Here is a 12,934-nt window from a genome sequence, read left to right as displayed (position 1 = left end):
CATTATTGGGCATCTACCCAAAAGAACAAAAGACATTCTATAAAAAAGACATCTGCACTTAAATGTTTATAGCAGCGCAATTCACAATTGCAAAGATGTGGAAACAACCCAAGTGTCCATCAATACATGAGCAGATTAATAAAATGTGGTATGTGTATACCATGGAGTTCTACTCAGCCACAAAAAACAATGGTGATATAGCACCTCTTGTATTATCCTGGATAGAGCTGGAACCCATTCTACTAAGTGAAGTATCACAAGAATGGAAAAACAAGCACATGTACTCACTATCAAATTAGTATTAACTGATCAACACTTAAATGCACATACAGTAATAACATTCATCGGGTGTCAGGCAGATGGGAAGGGGGAGGAGGAGATGGGTATATTCACACCTAATGGGTACTGTGTGCACCACTGGGGGATGGACATACTTGAAGCTCTGACTCAGATGGAGCAAAGACAATATACGTAAGCTAAACATTTGTACCCCTGTAATATGCTAAAATAAATAAATAAACAAATAAAAATTTAGAAGAGAAAATCCTAAATAAGTTATTAAAAATGGAAGTTAGTTTTAAAAAGTAGTTTGGGACAGTTATAAAGCATCTTAAGTGTTTGTAGTTTTATTCTGGAGTCATTGTTTTTATGTGGTCTCAGTGAATCATTTTAGTATAGTGGTTAAGAGCATAGATTTTCAAAACAAGCTACCTGTTCTTTCTCTGATTTACTCGTTCTTGGTATATAATTTTAGGAAATTTTCCTCATCTAAAAAATGGAGATTATAATTATTATGAGGATCAAATAAGTTAATGAATGCAAAGTCTATAGAACAGAACATGGCGTGTAGGAAGTACGATACAAATGGCATCTGTTCCTCTTGGTTAATCACTAGAAGCATTTTAGAAGAATGTGTCTGAATTAGAGATGTGTTTGGGAATAAAGCAATGTGCTAGCCTTGTGTAACATAAATTGGAAAGAGAAGCATGTTAGAAATATTTTCCAATCCTCCTAATTGGAGGGAGTGAAGGTGTGAATTAGTATAGAACTTGGGAATGAGAAATGAAAATTGAGAAAAGATTTAAAAAATGAATAAACCTTAAAACAGAAAGTACTCGGAAACTTACTGGATATGGAGAAAGGAGTGAGTGAATAGTAGATGTCAATATTGAGATTTTCAGTGTGAGCCTTGAGATGGACATATTTGGGACATGTTGAGCCTCTGTTGCATTTGGCACTTCTCACTGGAGATATCTAGGAGGTGAAAATGAAGCACTCGGTCACAGCACTGAAATATAGATTAATAGGTGATGGTTGAACTTGGAGAATGACAAGAAAGAGAGGTGAGAGATATAAAACAATAAGACTGAGGGAAGTTACATATGAAAAAAAATGTGTCTAGCAGGAAGGAGGAAAATGTGAAATTATAGGAGAAAGGGAATCTTAAAAAGTCACAATTTTATGGAAACTAAAGTGGAGAGTTTTAGGGTAGAATTAGGCAAAAATATCCAATGCTACAAGGAGATTCTCATAAGATGAGAGCTAAGAAAATGTCATTAAATGATACTGAAGAGACCTTGCCATGCATTAGATAACCTCCTCTCATCCCCCGTGGTTTCAGCATTGCCTGGATGGACACTTCCAAGCTCCATTGACAGTGACACACATCAAAGTCAGGCCAAGATACCTCATTCTGCTCTGCTTCCTCCAAAGCTATAGGAGGTTGTTCTTCAACCTGCAGATCCACCCAGAAATGTAGAGGAGAGAACACCTGAAAGATATCCCTTAATCTATAGGGGATGGTAGTCAGAGGATAAATACTCAGCCTTATTGTCATTTATGGGAAAATGCTGAGCCATATCCTGTATGGTTCCCTAGAGGATGTCTAGCAGGAACGAACCCTCATTGTTCACAGAAATAATCAGATTATTAACACATTTTTGCCTTTTTTGTCTCTCATAAATCACTGACCCCACTCCCTCAATTCTGTTTCTGTGGTCCCAGATAAATTACCTTGTACCCAAGTCCTTGTCTCACAGTCTGCATTCAGGGCAACCTAAGTTAAGACAGTTGATACTGGAAGTGGCTTTCAAAGTCAGACCTTCAATGAAGGAATCATGGAATTAGTATACCCAATGGTCAGATGGCAACTGGGGTTTCATTGATCATGGAAAGCAGGGTGGTAACTCTTGGCATGCATTGCCTAACACTCATCTGTGATGGACTGGGATGAGCTTAGAAGAAAATAATTCGCTATGCCAAACCATTAGCTCTTGACATCCATGACACAAAGGTCATTATAAGAATTGTGTAGTTGCCTGGCTTTTGTTATTTGCCCTTGTTTTTTTTTTTTGTTGTTGTTTGTTTGTTTGTTTGTTTGAAGAAAGACAATGACAAATTCAGTTCAGCCAAATATCTATTTAGAGCATGCCTTGCAGGTTTCATGGTAGTATTTAAACCTATCCATATCTCCTATAGCTGGATTGCAGATTGAGCTAAAAATAAGGTCTGACATTGAATTGGAAAGGTGGCAGAACTTGCAAAGGAGACTGAATTCTCACCTTTGACAGGTTCCCCTGTGCTTAAAGTCAGGTTCTAGTAAGAAAAAGGTAGACCCAGACAGCCTGGCTTGGGGGCACATGAGTTGCTGCCCTGAGAACCTTGGATTTTCAAATACTGATGAACTTTGCAGGCAAAAAGACACAGATTCTGGCACCCTCCCTCCCCCCACCAGCATTGAAATATTAAGATGAGTAAAACATAAAACTGGGTAGGACATATTAATGGCATTCTCCCATAAATCAAGATTTAACTTCTTGATGAGTATACCTGAAACTAGTCTTAATATAGGGCTAGGATGAATTCTTGAATCTTGGACACAATGATGGTGTACATAGTGTTAGAGTTTCCAGCACTACTTTGGCCAGATATTGAGGAAGGAGTCAGAAGACTAACAGGTGGTCGTGTTACAATGAATTTATTACGTGGGACCAAAGAGCCTATCATTAAGTCTTTTCCCAGTAAGGTCCAAGGTCAAGAAAGAATGAACTAGTGAAGAGGTAATCACATTACTGGAAATAACAGTGGTGATTGTTCTCTAGTGCACAGAGTTAACTTTGGACGGTTAACATACGTGCACTTGAATTTACAATCCCAGTTCTATATCATGAATTTGAATAGATATAGCTTAATTAATTTCATCATTTTCTCTGGGTGTACTTGGCTGACAAAAAACAAAAATGATGAAAGAGAGTTGTGAGGTCTCAAAGTTTCAGACTGACAAAATAATCACAAAGAAGTACCATGTGATGGGGAGTAAATCCAAAGAAGTAACACAGAACAACATTGAAATTACTGAAGCGGAAAATGGTTGAATAAAAACAAAAGCCATTTAAGACAGGAATATGATGCTCTCAGAGCACTGAGGTATTGAGGTGATAGAGGACCCACTGAGGTGCTTCAAAGAGATAGTTTAGTATAAATAATAGAAGTTATGATCAAAGATTATCATTTCAAAATTGAAGATTTTGGCAGTGGATTATTGCTAAGAGGTGGCAAGATTCAAGGCATAAAACCAATATTATGGCAACTGACTTGAGAAAAGAAAGGAATGAAAAGTTGAGAACATGAAGGAGTTGCAAGACTACAGTGTTAGAAAATTTCTTGATGAAGGCATGTGACTGTGACTTGTTAACAAAATGTATAATATCAGAGTGAATGGAAGGAAGAGCTCTTGGAAGTATGTAACAGATTGTTCATAAATTGTGGTTGATCCATTGAGCCATGGTAGAAGAGAAAAAACGGAGGATTCCTAAAGACTTTGTTTCGTTCTCTCCTTAACCATGCTCAAATCTTGTTTTATGAGGACAGTGAAAGAAATCATGTTACTTTGACACTATCTCTGGAATATATTTCTGCTCAACTTATGCAGTTGTTTGTTGTATTGAGAAAGTACATTCTCATTTTCTGTATGGCTCCATGTCAGCATTTTATATGTATGTGGTTTATAATTGCCATTACCATTATTATTATAGTTTGAAATATATTATAAAATAAAATGCATGCCTCACGTTTGTAGAATCCTCAAAGCAGCCATGTTTAAACCCAAACATTCAACAAAATCTGACTTAAAAACTATGTCATAAACTCTTTCTTTAATCCTGAGGTGTACTTGTTTTATGAAAGAGGAAATTAAATCTTAGTGAGTTAAATTTTGCAAATGAAGTGTACTTGTATTATATAAGAGGAAATTTAATCTCACTGATTTAAGCAATTTGCTGATAACCATATAGCCTAAGAATAATAAAGTTAGGACTTAAATTCAAGCCTAGGACATCAAACCTTTGCAGTAGCGTTTACTTCAGGCAACTGTTTGGATAGTACTTATTTAAGCTATTATTTGAGTATTCTGGACAGTCACAAAATGATTATTTAGCCCCTCATATATATATTTCATATATATATGTATATATATACATACATATATATATGAAAGAGGAGACTGTTTTGTTCTCTGATTATTTGTATATTTTCTGCCTAGCCTGCACTTGTTGCATTGACATGAAGTTGTGTTGAGTGTTTACTAATAAAATTTTTGTCAGACATGGCACAACTTAAAATTCCCTTCTGTAAGAAACATCATTCTTGTCTATGGCCATATCACCCACCCTGAATGTGCCCGATCTCGTCTGATCTCAGAAGCTAAGCATGGTCGGGCCTGGTTAGTACTTGGAAGGGAGAAAGATCATTCTCATAAAACTGTTGTGCTTATTATTCTCCTTTTAGAGACCCACCCACATTTTTTTCAAAATGAAATCTCTGTAGAGGGCTGCTCAGTTACGTGAAGGTGAAGGGTGGGCATGAGATGCTATTAAAAAACAGGTCCACATGAGCTGCCTCTTTCTGAGTCCTAGAGGATGTAATGGCCCTAAATTCTAAAAAAGATTCCCTGATATAAAGAGAAGTAAGAAAATGAAATGTACAAAGAAAACCACCTCTGCCTGCTTTACACTGTTTGGGTCAACCTGCTAATGGGTTAAACTCTTATGTTAAAACAATACTTGTTGCCTGCTGCTGTTGGTATATATTTTTGTATGCACTTTATGTCTATATCTCTGTCTGTACACATACAAATATGCAAGGACATATAGAGAGAGGAGCAAGGCTGGAGAACTGGGTGGACCAAAAGGTCTTAGCAAGTGAAAAAGCAAACAATGGGGAATGGAAAACTATCCCTGAATAACATAAGATCATAACTGAAAAAAATAGACACATGAGATAACCTCCAGGAAAAGGTGCACCCTGGAATCCTTCTAGAATTGACAAATGTTCATTGGCTTCCAGTGAAGAGTAGGAAAATGTGTAATTGACAGTCTGCATGGTAGCCTGACTCAGGATGCTTGGAGACAGCCGCCACTGTAACTCATCACAAGATGCATCCCTGGGGTGGGTGGCAAGACGTAGACTTGGGTTTTCTACATCCCCCCATGGCTCAGTGACCTCAGTGTGTGAAGCAGAGTAAAAGAGCTTGTTTGGACGAAAATGCTTCCAGTTTAGGCCTTGGAGAGAAATAAACTTGAGTCCTTTGGTGGAGTTCTACAATAGCAGGGGAGAAAAATAAAGAGAAAGAAAAAAGAAAATCAAAAAACAAAAAATACCTCCAACCTCCAGGTAATGAGAGGAATAGGTTTTGTGAAATACATTTTCACAGGATTTCTCAGCATCTAAATACTTAATTAGAATTTTATTTAATGTCCTAAACAATGGGGAGGCTTTGAAAGGGTTTTGCTTTAAAAAGATGAATGTGATTGCTGTGTCAGGGCACAGAGAAAAAGTCACCAGAAGTGGAGGGAACATTAGGAGGTTTTTATTGTCTTCCAGAAGAAAAGTAATAAGGACCTAGACACTTAATACTGGATATATATGTTACATAGTATTTTCTGTTAATTAAACTTCTTAGTATAACAGTGCAGGGGGAGACTTTGTTCTATATTTTATGAATATACAGGAGCTCCAGGAAAAGGGAAGAATACTCCACCCAGCAATAGTCCATTAAAAATTAATTTCTGCAGAAATTCATAAAAGTGTGAAAGGATGAAGAGGTCATGCATGTACCTTACATAATTACTCACTGATAAATCTCTTTGAATATATGCATCTAGGAGTCATTGGAAAGTGGGGAAAAATATGAGTAATATCTATATGGTAAAAAAATATGGTCAGATGGTAAAATACAGGCATTTAATGTTTATAAATTTTGACCAGCTCTCCTCTGTAAATACGCTACATTATACAGTACACAGACAAATTTTCCTAACGCTGTTGAATATTAACTTCCCATGCATGGGTGGGCAGATAATTAAACAATTAAATTAAGTGTAATTCAGAGACTAAGAAAGTGGGGACATCTGAAATTAATCTGTTAATTATTAGCTTCATCAGACTCTTACAGAAGAGTCTTTAGGACAAAATAAACAAAGTGGTAAATTAAATTCCACCTGCTAAAAAGTCAAATTCTGCTGACTTAATTTGCAAGTAAAAATGTGGAATATGAATAGTAAAATCACACATTTTTATTTAGCTTTTTCTGTATTCCTTGTCAGGGAAGGGAAAAAAAGCATGCAGAAAGGGATTGTAAAATAATCATTGAGTTGCTTCTGTAATGGTTTGAGTGGGATGACAGCAAATCTCCGTCTGTAGAAGTGCTTAAAACAAAGGAAATGAAAGAAACACATTAACAATATCAATCTCTTGTTTGAAAACTAGGAGGATATATATTTTAAACTTGTATTTGGAAAGATGAATAAACTATTTAAACAAAGTGTCTTTTATTGCGTCTGTTTTAAATAGAAATGTTTTATAAGAGCATGAAGTTTTATGTAAAAGGTATGTTGGAACCTGTCACATACAATGAGGATGAGCCATGCTCTGTAGCCTATAAAGGACACACATTTTAGATTTTGTGGGGCCCCGATTATTTCATTAGGAAATGAAAAATCAAATGATTTCTTATATATTTTTATATGTCAAGTTTTGCTCTTTAGTGGAGGTGTTTCTGTGCTCCAAACTAGATCTCAAACGACTGACGTTGGAATGGAGTCTGCTAGTAGCATTCATTTATTCCTGTTACAGTTAGAAGATAGTTTCTTTTAAAAACACTACCTGGACCCTCACTTTCTTTTATGAAATGAATAATTTCTATAAATGCTTGAAATAATGGGGGCACCTACTCCAAGAAGTACTTTTTATATTTTTTTTATTTTTTATTTTTTATTGTTATTTCAGCATATTGTGGGGGTACAAAAGTTTAGGTTACATATATTGCCCTTGCTCCCCCATCTCCCCGAGTCAGAGCTTCAAACGTACTTTTTAAATCTTTCTTTTTATGTTCAAAGTAGTTTTTGTTCCAAGTTTTGCCTTTTCTAAAATAAGATAAAAATGTGGTGCAAATTCTTTAAAGTTAAACAATTCATAGTTCCATTTATAACTAGGTTCAAACAGATTTAAGAGTAAATTAAATTAGTATGTATTATTTGCCCAAATGAACCATATGTCTATACTCAATAAACCAAGAATGGTAGTTTTGTGAGCAAAAAACATTATGTATTATACATAATATCCTCATAAATTTAAAATTTGATTTCAGACAGATTAAAGGGCAATGAAACGCATATATTTGAAACTCTCAGAAAACTGAAACAATTATGATAAATTATATTCTTGTGAGACAACTAAAATAAATGAAGTATAAAGTACAAAATAATGTGCACATTTCACAATATGCACAATTTGACCTATGCAAATTCAGCTGTGCAGCTTGGATGAGGAAGAGAGAAAAGAAGAGAGAGGTGGGGGACATTTTAAGTGAAGATTATTTAGTTTGTCTTTTCACTGTCAGTAGGCGTAAACATGAGAAGAGACATGAATCAATGCCCTGCCCTAAGCTGATCTATGTTCCCTAATTCCTCTCAGGGTGTGTATGGCTCACTGTCTTGAGTGATTTTAGTGCTTGAAAATACCTACCTATTTTTTTTATACAACTTGCTCCTAAACGCAAGCTGACTACTAGATACAATGCTCAACGAAGAAACAGCGACTTACTCCAAATCAGATAGGAAAATAAACGCCGGTGTAGGGTGTTCATAGTTGGGGGCTAGTACTTTGTTCTCTAATGAAGTGTTTCTGTAAGGTTTTCTTGGGCTGTCCTACCACAAGCTGGGTGGCTTTCAACAATAGATATGTATTCTCGCACAGTTCTGGAGAATAGTAGAGGTCTGAAGTGAAGGTGTTAGCAGGGCCATGTTCTCTCTTTAGGAAATCTGTTCCATGCCTTTCTCTTAGCTTCTGGTGTTGCCAGCAATCTTTGGCATTCTTTAGCTTGTAGTCACATCATTCTAATCTCTGCCTCCGCTGTCACCCGGTGTTCTCCCTACCTCAAGCGGTGCCTATCCCCCTCTACTTATAAGAACATTAGTCATATTGGATTAGAGCCCACCCTATTGACTCCATCTTAACTTCATTACATCTACAAAGACTTTAATTTCTAAAAAAGGTCACATTCACAGATGCTGGGAATTAGGAAAATAATCTATAAGCAGGTCAACTATTATTCCTTTTTAAAAAACCAAAATAACTCTAAGGTTTCCTATGACAGAAGTATTGGTTTGAACTGAGTCTGGAGTCAAACAGCCTAGGCATAAGTGTATAAGTCATAGTTCTGTTACCTACTAAAACAGATTTCCCTTCTATAAAATGGGCAAGGATTATGTGAAATAATGCAAGGAGAAAATTCAGCACAGTTCCTGGCACAAAATAAGTGTTTAAAATGTGTGAAATAATATTTGTATAGAAATAACTATTCTTTAAATGGATATTTTTTAATACATAAATTTTTCCAGGTTGCTTCAGTCTAGATGCTGAGGTAATTAATAAAATGAATCAGACATCACTTCTGACTTAAAGGATCTCTTAATTCATGTGGGAAGACTCATAATTTTAAAAATCATCACAATAAAAAATGAGGCAAATATGGTAAAAAATAAAGTGTGTAAGCAAAGTCTAGAAATATCATATTTCCTAGGAGATTTGGAAGGAGCAAGATATGGGAGACTAGAATCTGAATGTTGTTCTTAATTGCTTTTGAACTGCCATGCAGAGAACATCTTGAATGTGTTCTCCAGTAAAATTACATTGGCTTATGTGCTATTTCCAGTTTATTTACATAAAACCATCAATTCTATACTTTATGAGAAATTAAAATAATTTCCCAGAGTGGTTTTGGCTGTACATGATTTTTTCCTAATGCCTTGACATTAAAATCGTACACCTTGAATAATATAACACTCCTGTAAATAGCCCTAGCTTACTGAGGAATAATTTTATAATTCATACCAAAACAATACCTTGACATGTAATTCCACTTCTGTGAATTTATCCTTAGAAAATAATTAAGGATAGGCACTAATATTTAGCTATAAGCATGTTTATTTCAGGTTCATATTCAATAGTAAAAATTGGAAAAAAAACAGTTCTACTATAGGAGATTTGCTGAATGTGTTTCTGTTTAAATATAATCAATAGAATACAGTCTTTTAATAATCTTGTAAATTATATGTAAAATAATTGAAGTATATTTCTGATATTTTCACTAATGGAAGCAGATTGCAAAACGGCATACACTGATCCCATTTATGAAAAAAAATTGATAAATCTTATGCACCTGAAAAGAAAAAAGTCTGTCAGAAGATATGCTGAGTGATTTTAATTTTCTTTATCTTGCTTATATGTATTTTATAATTTTTCTATACATATTAAACAAGCACAATTTTAAAATCTTATTACAAGAGAATTGGATGAAGTGGCTTATAGCCACAAGCTGATACTATGGATTCAGTCAGTAAAACCATTAGGCTTTGTTAATTGTTTAAAGTCTTTTTATGGTAAGATAGAGCACAGATTTTGTTGTAAAAGCTTTAACCATTTTATTGTAAAATAAAATATGGATAAAGAAAAAATTCACACAAAGGAAATATACATCTTAATAAGTTATTGTGAGGCAAACCCCCTTGCAACCCCTACCCAGGTGAAAAACAGAGCTATGTCAGTCCCTCCAGAAGCCTCTCCACGTGCCCTGTTCCAATCACAGGCCTTGTCCTCCCTCTAAGAAGGAATCGTTATTCTGATTTACAGCATTCATTTCCTTGTGTTCCTTCCTTGTGTTTTATCATCCAAATGTGCATTTATAGACACTCTTGCCCATCTAGATGTTCAGTCCAGATGTTGTTGATGCCATGATATTATTTGCCATGCTTCTCAGTCCCCTGTATATCCTAAGATTGGCAGCTGGATCAAAGATCTCATCAGATTCAGGTTTTATACCACTGTCAAAACTGTAAGTGGTGTTTTGTTTTGCCGTCAGGGGGCACATAAAGCCTAGTTGTCCCTCTTTTTGTATAGTTAACAGCTGCTGATGCTCAATGATCCATTTATTCGCTGAGAGTTGCAAACTGGTGCTATTCTAGTTCTATAATTTCTTTTTCATGTATTAGTTGAACTAGTTTTATAAAAAGACATCTCCCCCATCTATAATCTGGGGATACAGTGGTAAAATTCACATGGGAAAAACAGGATAAATGAGTTCTTTGATTTCACTTATTAGTTTGCTGTCATCTCTGACAGGGACCAATTAGTTTTCTACCTTTAAAATTATTATTTATAAGTCATTTAAACATATTTGGTGGGTTTCAGCAAAATGCGATGATCTATTTGGAAGCTCAGATTGCTTCAGTTAGAGTCTCTTGCACTTTGCTGTTGAGTCCTTTTCACATGATGCTGGTAGTCTTTGACATTTTCCTCTTTAGCAGTTATGATAAGTTTCAGGTTCATCTTGTGTATTTTCTGGTTTGAAAATGGAATTATCCGTTTCCTCAAGAAGAAAATAGTATTATGAAATACCTTGGAAAATAGCATTTTAAGACCACAAGATATCTGGACATTAGAGTTTCTCATTGTATTGTGTTGGTCCTTGTTTCTAAGCCTTTTCGGTGGCCAGAGTTAGAAGATATATCTATTCATCCATACGTATATACGTACGTACATTTTTATACATGCAGGTGTGTATATGGTAAACTTGTGAGCTCATACTGATAATTCTAAGTCAAATTTAGAACTACAGAGTTTTTTTTAACTTAATCTCTTCTATATTATTAATACTTTTATATCTCGTTTCTTCCACACTAAGAAATCTGTCTTTCAAGGACACATGGGATAGCAAAATGAGACAATCACAATTATTATTCATTTACTTTATCTCATATTACACACAAACTTGTCTTAGAATAACTATACTAACATTGTCTCCATCAATAATAACATTTATTTCAACATGCATTCTACTTTATTTCCCCCTTTTTCATAGTTTTTCTATACCCACATCTTCTGAATGTATAGCCATTTTATATTATACTCTTTGCCTCTTAACCTTCATCAAGTCTTTCTCCTACAAGTACTATATCAACACCCATTCTTATATCCTTTTTGCTTGTATGGAATTCAATCTCTGTGAGATTCATAAGAAAGATTCATGGAAAAAAACATTCTAGGAGTTCTTGCATATTGGTATATATTTGGATCCTTTAAATTGGAAGTCAGTTTTGCTGGATAGAAAATCATAGGCACATATTTTTATATTTTGATTATTTTAGTTTTGTAACCATTTCATTCCAACATAAAATATCACAGTTGAAATGCCTAATGATAATCTAATTTTCCTTACATTGTAAGTCACTCACTATTTTTTTTTCCCAGAGGAAAGAAATTTTCTTTCTTTTTGAAAAACATTTAGTAATTTTATTAGAATTTTTTTTGTCTCAGATATGTGATTTGCTATTTTAATGTGTAGTTTCCATTTTTTCTGAATTTCAGAAATGATTTTAGTTTTTGTTCTGTTCTGTTGTTTGTGCTCTTGAGAGACTCCTACTTCCATTTGTTAGATCTTTGCCTGTTGTTAACATCTGTCCCTTTCTCGCCAAACTTTCAAATCCTTTGTTTCATTTCTTTTTGATTTAAACAAACTTTCATCTTGTATTTCTCTTAAGACATTATATTTTGTGTATTCCTTCTTGTGTTCACTCTAATTTAGTCTTTATTTCAAAAATTATATTTTCTCTTTGATCTATTTTTTTTAGTTCTATCAATCACCTTGTTTCTGAGTTTTTCTAATTTTGATTTTTGTTGTTCTTGAATGTATTGAATAATTTTATTAGTCTCTCAACTCATTTTGGAATAGTTGGCACAAAGGTCTGTTCTGTGGACATGTCTTTCTGGGATGCTGTAATTGTCTATAGAGAATTTATTCTGGTCCTTATTCTCTCCCTCTTTTCTTTTTTACTTATTTATTTTTTTTAATTTCAGAATATTACAAGGGTACACAAGTTTTGGTTACATAAATTGCTTTTGTACCGTTTGAGTCAAAGTTATAAGTGTGCCCATCCCCAGATAGTGTGCATTGAACCTGTTAGGTGTGAATTTATCCATCCCCTCCTCTCCTTCCCACCTGCTTGACTTCTGATGAATGTTATTTCTATATGTGCACAGAAGTGTTGACCAATTAGTTCCAATTTTATGGTAAGCGCATGTGGTGTTTAGCAACACTTTTCAGATTTGCTTTTGATATTTTTCTATTGCTCATTTTTATGTGAAATCCATTTCCCATAATTTTAGAAGAAAGCATGGCTTAGGATAGATTCTCTCACTTCACAGAGCTCCTTCTTGCTTTTTTGTGTAATGTTCAAAAATTATGATGGTGTGCCTGCTCAGATTTCTTGTTCTTTTCCTCATCCCACTCCCCTGCCCAGACACTTTTATCTGCACATTCTTTTTATTTTCCTCCAGTTGTCCTTTTCCTGCTCCATTTTAATTTTACACCACTGGTTCC

Source organism: Lemur catta, chromosome 8 (genome assembly GCF_020740605.2).
Source record: "Lemur catta isolate mLemCat1 chromosome 8, mLemCat1.pri, whole genome shotgun sequence".
In the NCBI taxonomy this organism is placed as follows: Eukaryota; Metazoa; Chordata; class Mammalia; order Primates; family Lemuridae; genus Lemur; species Lemur catta.
This window is presented reverse-complemented; position numbering follows the sequence as displayed.